The sequence below is a fragment of the Oratosquilla oratoria genome, chromosome 19, assembly GCF_046742065.1.
Source record: "Oratosquilla oratoria isolate Oo_2021 chromosome 19, ASM4674206v1, whole genome shotgun sequence".
Taxonomy (NCBI): Eukaryota; Metazoa; Arthropoda; class Malacostraca; order Stomatopoda; family Squillidae; genus Oratosquilla; species Oratosquilla oratoria.
In genome coordinates, this window is record NC_134795.1 from 16,275,403 (window position 1) to 16,285,091 (window position 9,689).

Below are 9,689 nucleotides of genomic sequence, written 5' to 3' on the forward strand. Positions count from 1 at the left end.
GCCTTGCACATTCCATCCATCCACCTCATTCTTTATATTTCTGTCGAGATCACTACATCTACTTCTGTTACTCACAATTTTTTTTTGCAATTTTATTTAATTTATTTTTTCATATGTCTAAACTAACTTCATCAAACTTTGACTCATCTATATATTAATTAATCTATCTATCTATTAATCTATTTAGTAATCTATTTGTTTATCTATTCATTTAGTTATTTATTAACTTATCTATTTGTTATTTATGTATTTGCATATGTATCTATTTATTTATTCATTTACTTATTATTTCATTCCTTCATTCTTTCATTCACTCAATCAGTGCAGGTCACGAGGTGTTATCTTATGACACCCGTATGATGACGTTACAGGGTTGTCCTGAGGAGGAAAATTTCGCATTTGTGAACCTCACAAACATATTTCATTCCTTTCTTTTTTTATGATTTACAAGATTCTTGATTCTATTGACTTCGTGTATGTGTTGACCTCACCCAAAGAGAGATCACAATATTCAGGGATTTTAGTTCGGTTTAAACCAGTTTGTTTTTGTCGGTGAGTTTGCATAGTATTGTGCCGTCGATGACGTCAAGACGTCCTCGCGTAGTAGTCCGTTTAACGAGAAGTGAAGCTGTTTGTTAAAGGAATTCTTCAACGCTTTATTTAAAGTAAACCGATAAAGTAAAAGAATAGATAAGAATAGATATGTAATTAAATCGACTTATCAATCAATCAATAAGAAATTAATATAACACGCTACACAGGAATATGTCGTGGTTGAAAATCCCGCCCGTGGTGTGACGTCACAGTCTATGGAAATTCCACTGTGACGTCATAACGTCGGGAAAAATTATAAAATCCCGCCAAAACAGATAATGTGAACCGGAAGTAGAATATTTTCCAAGTAAGATTTTCATCATTCGACGGATATCATAGATTTCTAAGTGACTTCAGAAAATTCTATTTGTTGTTAATATTATCCATTATACCACAGTCATGCATTTATTGCGTAATATCAGTGACTGCAATGCAATAACCTTTTCATTTTGACTTACAAATTGTATTCGATGGAGGATATAATTAATCAAACCTGGCCCACGGTATAATGACGCACCTCAAATTCTTTGTTAAATCTAACGTCAGGTGATTTTATTCAGGTGAAAATGGGACAAGGATTTTGTGTTGAAAGTGGGTAGAAAAGGACATTTCATCTTAAATGTCCTTTTTCCCGACTAAAATAGGTCATAACGTGCTCATCCCATGATGACAACCCACAAAAGGTGAGTAGCTGCGGCCGAAGCCGTTGTGGCTTGAAATGTTGAGTCACTGCTAGGATTCGAAGGGAAGTGCGGGATTCGAACCCACAACCAAGCGAACGTGAGACCAGCACGCTCCCGATTACGCCACCAGTGCACTTACACAGGCTGTGCTGTGAAAGACTCAAATACATCCAGGTAAGCTCTTAGGCGAAGAGGAGAGCGGGTCACTCCGAGTACAAGATGGTGTATCATCTTTTGGACAAAACACACTCCGTGACACCCCTACGGACCACAGTCGGGCGGTATTCTTTTATGATGGGGAATTAGCCTCAGCTCAAAGAAAAATGCTGATGAGCTTTATCTTCAAATACCCTTTTTTTTTTTTTTTTTTTTTGCTACCTACCCTCCTTTCACTACCTTCCATTACCACCCAAGGATAGAAGCGCTGGTTATTGGTGATGAAATATAATCGACAAAATGCTGTGGTGGAGCAGTGGAAGGGTATGCCTACCAGCCTCCCATCTGTTACGGCTTCTGTACAGGATTCTTGATCTCCGAACTATGCTCAAGATCCTAAATTCCTTCTTACAGGAAACCTAAAATCGATCTAGATTAGGATGAAGGCAGATTTACCATCGGAAACAGAGAACCGAAAAAAAAAAAATACGTTAACTAATCGGTTGATAATCAACTGCAGTCTTCGCCATTTCCCTTCCGAAGAAAACCAAACGACATGACGTCACCAAGAGGCGTAAACTTCTTTCAGTCCGTACGTTCTCTAGGTAAAGTACCGACTACCACGTAGGACACTTCCTTGTGGAACCTCTTCCTCCTGAGGAAGCTCATGAGTAGGTCTTACTTCACTCACTAATGAAACTTTTCCTTCCTGAAGAAGGGTACACCGATAGTCCTTTACGAATGTGTGTTCTTCAGGGCTGGGGCACGTAGTCTGTGTGCCTCATATACACTCTACTCACAACTTATTTGTCCTCAGGTTAACACATTTTGTTTTGAATCCATGTCAACCATTCCCATGGGATACTCCTTGTCAGAATGGGCTTCGCTTGTCAATTGAGCTTTTTGGACAACTAAGTTTTTTTTTTTTTTTTTTTTTTTGTAGTCTTTGATTATGGCTATTCATTGTCCTTCATTTTCAAAGTTTTCATACATATGTGTATGTGTGTGTGTGTGTGTGTGGTGTGTGTGTGTGTGTGTGTGTGTGTGTGTGTGTGTGTGTGTGTGTGTGTGTGTGTGTGTGTGTGTGTGTGTGTGTGTGTGTGTGTGTGTGTGTGCGTGTGTATGTGTGTGTGTGTGTGTGTGTGTGTGTGTGTGTGTGTGTGTGTGTGTGTGTGTGTGTGTGTGTGTGTGTGTGTGTGTGTGTGTGTTTGTGTGTGTGCGCGTTATAGTTTGGACGGGCTTGTGTAAATATGTCTATACGCACATTCTTGTGTGTGTCCGTACGTATGTACGTTTTCATCTTTTCTTTTATTATATGTACATGAGTGTACTTTTTCTCATGAACGCACTCTTTATTCCACTCAATTTATACACAAATCAGTATAACCCTTACTTTTCTTTTATGAACTCATATATATTTATGAATCTATTTAGATTTTTTTTTTTTTTACTTTCATTACTTAATATTCTACATTTCATAATTTCTGCCTTATTTTCTATGCACCTATTCATGTATCAAATCATCATAACTTTGACATCACTTCATATCTTCAGAAATTTCTTCGTTGCCACCGTGATCCACAGTAAGTTCTGAACTTTACGAATGAGAACCTAATCTTTCCTCCACAGAGAGAGAGAAAACACACACACAACACTTTCTTCACAAGAACATATCAACATGCTGTGTCATATTCTTCCCCAACTCCCGATAAGCGACACATTTTCTTGTCCCGTCACGGCACATCACGACAAGTCACGATCTAACACGACGACCACGTATTATTTTAATCACCAATTCTAGTTCACACGACTCTGTGACAAGCTCCAGGACAGAAGTCGCAGTGGAGGCCGGTTACGTCCAAGGTAGCTTATCTTCTTCTATCTCAGCTGTATCAGATAACGAGCTAACGTTTATCGCGGCTCGGAATACGAAGAGCATCACCTAGTCAAGTGACTGTAAGCCCTTCGTACGAATATAGTATGCTGCACATACCCGTTAGCTACTGTACGAATTAAATATAGATTGAAATTTCTAGCGCTCGCCTGATGCATCATGGAACGCATGTCGTATAGATGTTTTTTTTTTTTTCATGGCAATATGAATAGGAAGCAAATCTGTGTTCAGCTTTTATTTGAAGTGATGTAAATAAATATCATTTAACGATTGAAACAGCTGATGTGTATTTGATGCATTGTGGACTGCATGTCGTGTATATGTTACTTCTTTACAATATGAATCGAAAGCAGTTTTATGTTCAGCTTTTATTTATCATGATGTACATAGATATTAATTAACGACTGAAATAACTAATATGTGTTTGATGCATCATAAACTTCATGATTTTATTTATGATTTCTTATCTACAATATGAAAGAAACATTTTCTTATATTTCATATTAAGTAGTGTGATTATTGTATAATGATTAAAATATCTTGTGCATGTGCTGTGACGCACCGTACATTCCACGTTGTTAGTCGGAAGTTTCTTCTTTACAATATGAATCGAATGCGCATTTCTGTTTGTCTTTCATATCACTTGGTATAATTAATTACCTCATAATGACTAATGTATGTAGTGAGTATTACATGAGTCACAGACTTTATGTTGTTAATTTAAAGTTTCTTCTTTACATTATGAATAGAATACACATTTCTATTCCACTATATCTTATGACAAAGCGACATATAATATCTAATTTTTCTTCAGGGAAACGACGCAGGAAAAGACAAAGAAATCATATAAACTATGGACAAAGAAATCACAACTAATCAAATGAAAAAATAATAAAAATAAAAGAATAAGTGAATGCTGACATAACTGCAATTCTCACACGGTTATATGATCTTATCTATTACATGAATGACTGTTGTATAATAAATACCTAGTTCGTGTCAGATAATTCATGCTCCCTGTAGTGTTGATTCGAGATGTCTTCTTTAAATTATAAACCGAGAGTAAATTCCCACTTTAATTCCCTATTAGATATCATCATTATCATAATCAATTAGAAACCTACGCCAAGGGACAAGTTGCTTCATTCACTACGCCGACGCCAGCCCCCGAAGTCTATCCGAGCAAGTTTTCATGCAGACAACCTTCCTTCCCACTTCAAACAAATATCGACAGGTTGAACTTGCCCCAGTCATGAATTCTGTGGGCGTCTAATTCGTCTTCCCCATCGAGGATTACTTCCTTTAGAGACAGGAACCCTGTGAGTAGGATGAACATTAGGGAAACGTACCACATGATGCTCATATAGCCGGAATTGACGTTCTCGGATTATGCTGATGGCAGCTGGCCTAGACTGAGTCTCATAGTATAGTCTCTGATTTGATACGAAGTTATTCCAGCGATACCCCCATGATTCTCCGTAGACACTTGGTACCAAAGACATCGAGAAGCCTCTTCAAGTCAACATCCAATGCCCATGTCTCAGCCGTACAACAGGACGGGAAAAAACAAGTGACTTGAAGATTCGAATCTTAGTCTTCCTACGTAAATGTCGACAACGACTTATACTCTGGTTGAGTGTGTCCATTATAACACCATGGGGGAATCCTACAGAGGACTTTATGACAGGACACACCACTGTTGTGAACTGCACTAGCAAGGTATGTAAAGCTTTCCAAGACTTCAATGTCTTCACCACATATATGGACAGACTGAACTGTGTCATCCAGTAAGCTCCCAAACGCTCTAGTCCAAGAGGTCTTGCCTCCCTCTACTAGAAGTTTATTCTTTTTACTGACCAACGTGGTTGGCGAGACGGTGTCTTTCCACCTCAAGGTCAAACATACATCCTGTCCGCTTGCGACCGTTATTTCTCCTCCGGTTTATAGTTTATGTTTATATTTTTGGTAAATGACGTGAATAATCTTGACATAACGGTTAGAATACCTAATGCTTATATGCTAAATCATATATCAACACTGTTATATAATATACTCCCTATGTTTTGTGCATGTGCAGGTGTATAAGTAATAATGTCTATTAAAAATACAGCGTAGCTTCAAGGAGGTAAATAAATCACACGTTGTTGAATCAAGCAATTTACTTCTTCACAACGAAAAAACACTTATGAAATTTCCTTTAGTACATATTTTCACTTAAAACTAAACCTTTCTTATAGTGACACACGTTTTAGACTTTAATTTAGCTACGAAAAGACAGTTTTATCCAGTCTGGAGGTGGAAGGGAGAAGGAGAGGAAAATTCCAGAGGTTTTATATTGATTAAATCCAGTTAGATTTACTAATTTTAGTAAATAACACTATAACAAAGGTTGGGAACCTATTTTATGTTCACATTAAATTCTAAGTCTATGATATTTGTTCTAATTGGCTTGGAATGTTCTCGGAGTCGATTACATCATGTCACGTGGCTCTCACACAAGACGATATGACATCATCATCTTTGCGCGAGGACAGACTGCATATTTACCATATTTTTGTTTATTTTGCTGCTACATACATACATACACACACACATACACACACACACAAATATATATATATATATATATATATATATATATATATGTATATATATATATACATATATATTTAATATAAGAATAGATAAATAGTTGAGGAGAGTGGTGTAGAAAAAATCCAGGATGTCGAAAAACACTTTTATTCTTTTCTTTTTCGACAGGATTTTCTACAGAGCATACAAACACTCTGTGAAGAAGGCTGCGACATCCTGGGTTTCTCTTTGCACCATTCTCCTGATATACACACACACACACACACACACACACTAGCATGTATATAGTATATATATATATATATATATATATATATATATATGTATATATATATGTATGTATATATATATATATGTATACACACACACACACACACACACACACACACACACACACACACACACACACAAACACACACACACACACACACACACACACAAAAATAAATATATATATATATATATATATATATATATATATATATATATATATATATATATATATATATATATATGTCCGAAAAAAGCTGGAGTCCGGGAACCATAATGGTGGAAACGTAGAAAACACCAGACTTAGAAGTATGTATTTTCTACGTTTTCACCATATATATATATATATATATATATATGCATATATATTTATATATATATGTATATATATTTATACATAAATATATATACATACATAATACATACATATATATATATATATATATATATATATATATATATATATATATATGTCTATGAATATACATAGCTGGACACATTCAATAGTCAACTCCTTTAACATGGTAACATAATTTAGTTGATAAGGGTTGGACGCCACACCAGTTTTCTTGCAATAATATCTTTGCACCTATAAATTCAAAGAATATGGTATTGACTATACTACTATATTCTATCAGGGTATAATTTTGTCTACAACAATAATAAACTAAGATATCCTAACACTTAAAGTACTGCTCAAATTTAGTTGCTTATAATTCATCAGTTTGTACCCCGGATTCGGCTAGGTATTCTAGATAGAGTTCTGATACTGAGAATTAAACAACAACAACGCTACCAATATCTAGAAAGGTTAGATAACCTGAGTTCTATTTAGTAGTTTCTAGTTTAGAAGGGTATTATTAGTTCGAGTGACAGAAATATTTTCGACGACTTTTGGTGGTTTTGTCTTCTTCGACCTCCTCAGTTTCCTCTTTCTCCTTTGAGATATTCAAGTGGGTCAAGGGCTTTAACAAAGGTGATGCAGGAAAGGTCATCATATTAAGACACCAGGGCAGGACTCGTAGTCATGGATTCAGATTAGACAAATTTAGGTTTAAGAGGAAAATAGTCAAGAACAGGTTTACTAAGCGAACGGTTAGTGAGTGGAATAGTTTTAGTAACAATGCAGTGAGCACTGAAACAATTGGATGCTTTAAGAGGTCATCATATCTTGTCGCACCAGAACCGTGTCCATATAAGGGCAGTTTCATTTGCTTCCCTAAGGTCTTGGTCGGAGCAGTGGGAACCCAATGGACTTTCCCGGAGGACGTAGACCAGTGGTTCTTAACCTTTTTTGGCAGCGACCCAAAATTTTGCACGAATCAAGAATCGCGACCCAAAATTTTGCACAAATTAAGCATCGCGACCCAAGCCTACAAATAAATTTTCTGCTTTGGAGTTTTTATTTAATCATGGTCTGCTTAGAATCCTAAAACTAGGCATCATGTATTTTAATTATTACAGTATATAATTATAATATATTTGTAGTGGGAAAATAATTATTTTCTGCAAACCCTTAGCGACCCAATAAAATGGCTTAGCGACCCAATAAAATGGCTTGGCGACCCAAATTTGGGTCGCGACCCAGGGGCTAAGAACCACTGACGTAGACCATCGTCAGTACTTCGCCACAGGGACATTGGGGGCTATTGGTGTATCCCCACCTGTGTTGATTTTCTTTCGTTTTGCCCACCTTGGCTCTTCCTCTTTTTAAGGTAACCCAGTCCTTCCTGGGTCAAATGATAGGGATAATAAGTGATAATGGACATGGAACTACATAGTGTAGGCCTTATGGTCTCATGCAGTATCCCCCATTCTTATGTTCTTGTGCTCTTGTGTTCTCATGTATTTATGGTCTTATGTTTTTAAGTTTTTATGTCCTTTTTTTCTTATATTCCTGTTTTTATGTTTTATGTTCTTATGTTTCTATGTTCTTATGTTCTTATGTTCTTATGTTCTTATGTTCTTATGTTCTTATGTTCTTATGTTCTTATGTTCTTATGTTCTTATGTTCTTATGTTCTTATGTTCTTTTGTTCTTATGTTCTTATTTTCTTATGTTCTTATGTTCCTGTGTTCATATGTTCATATGTTCTTATGCTCTTATGCTCTTATGTTCTTATGTTCTTATGTTCTTATGTTCTTGTGTTCTTATGTTCTTGTGTTATTGTGTTCTTGTGTTCTTATGTTCTTATGTTATCATGTTTTCATATTCTTGTGTTCTTTATGTTCTTATGTTATATGTTCTTATGTTCTTATGTTCTTGTGTTCCTATGTTCTTATGTTCATATGTTCTTATGCTCTTATGTTTTTATGTTCCTATGTCCTTTTGTTTATATGTTCTTATGTTGACTATGACCCAGGTCAATTAGCTTTTATTCTGTCATCAGGTGATGCTATTCAACAGAGTAAGAACTCGTTTACTGGAAACAGATTCAAAGTAGTATATATTTTTCATTCTTTAGTCAAGCCTGAGAACGACGAAAAACTTCGAGTCTCGGCCTACTTCTTCGAAGACACCTCTCCCTGTTCGAGGACTCTTCTTCTTCAAGGATTCCTCCTCCTCCTCGATGTTCCTGATGTAGATGATCCTCAATCTCACTTCTTCTTCTCCTTCGGCGGCGAGTCGTCTTTCCCCATCATGGGTAGGAAGGCAGGAAGGATGCTGTCGTTCGCAGGATCCCCGGCGGTTCCGACCTCAGGAATGTCCACGAAGGTCATACCGTCACGGCCCTCCAGCCAGTAGGTGGACATCTCACCCTTCCCCTGAGGGGGGAAAGTGGGGTTACTATGGGTATCGTGTGGCGTGAAAATGACATCGTGATATGTGGATTGCGGAGGGAGAGTGCCGTCAGATAGACAAGAGTCTATCTATATACGAATGGTTTCTATATACCAAGGGGTTCTTCCCTCTTATATGGGGGGTAGCCAAGCCAAAGGCATATAATCCCTCCCACCCATTCCACTCCCATCCACCACCCTTTCCCTCCCTCTTATCTTAGCTCCTCGTGGATGAATGGTCATCCATGTCTCCCGCCTACTGTTTGGACAAAAGTCGCTCATGAAAAAGAAAGAAGTTAGAATATATTTTGTTTTTTACCTAAAATAAATTGATAATCATTGCTGCAATAGAATTTACCTATAGTTTCTAAATTTGACTAAAATTATGGTTCTTCTGATTTTTTTTATTTCTTTGTTTATATAAATACATATTGCGTATTGTACCTTGTTTTATTTCGACGTCTGATAACAATGCCAGCTGGCCAAATGTTATGTAAGAAAAAAAAATTAGATTACGTTTTGTCTTTTACCTAATAAATTGCCTATTATTGCAACCAAATGATCTATATTTTCTAGTTTTCTATTAAGATTATAGTTCTCCTTTTTTTCTATTTTTGTTTTTATATAGGATACGTATTCTAACAAGGTTTTCAATCCAACGACTGCTAACTTGATGCTCTTCAGTCTTTGCCGAGCTCAAATGAACAACCAAAGTGACAT

At 36.5% G+C, this 9,689-nt stretch overlaps 1 protein-coding gene across 5 annotated transcripts in view; it reads right to left on the reverse strand.

Moving 5' to 3' along the window:
* The window catches only part of LOC143035743 (hepatocyte nuclear factor 4-gamma-like), a 37,941-nt gene extending 34,595 nt beyond the window's left edge, over positions 1 to 3,346 (reverse strand). For 2 of the 5 annotated variants that reach the window (XM_076202659.1, XM_076202656.1), the window contains exon 1: positions 3,226 to 3,346. The gene's annotated coding sequence lies outside the window, so the exon portion shown is untranslated. The remainder of the gene's footprint in view (positions 1 to 3,225) is intronic. The other 3 variants (XM_076202663.1, XM_076202657.1, XM_076202658.1) reach the window with 3 other exon arrangements.
* Positions 3,347 to 9,689: the final 6,343 nt, after the last annotated feature.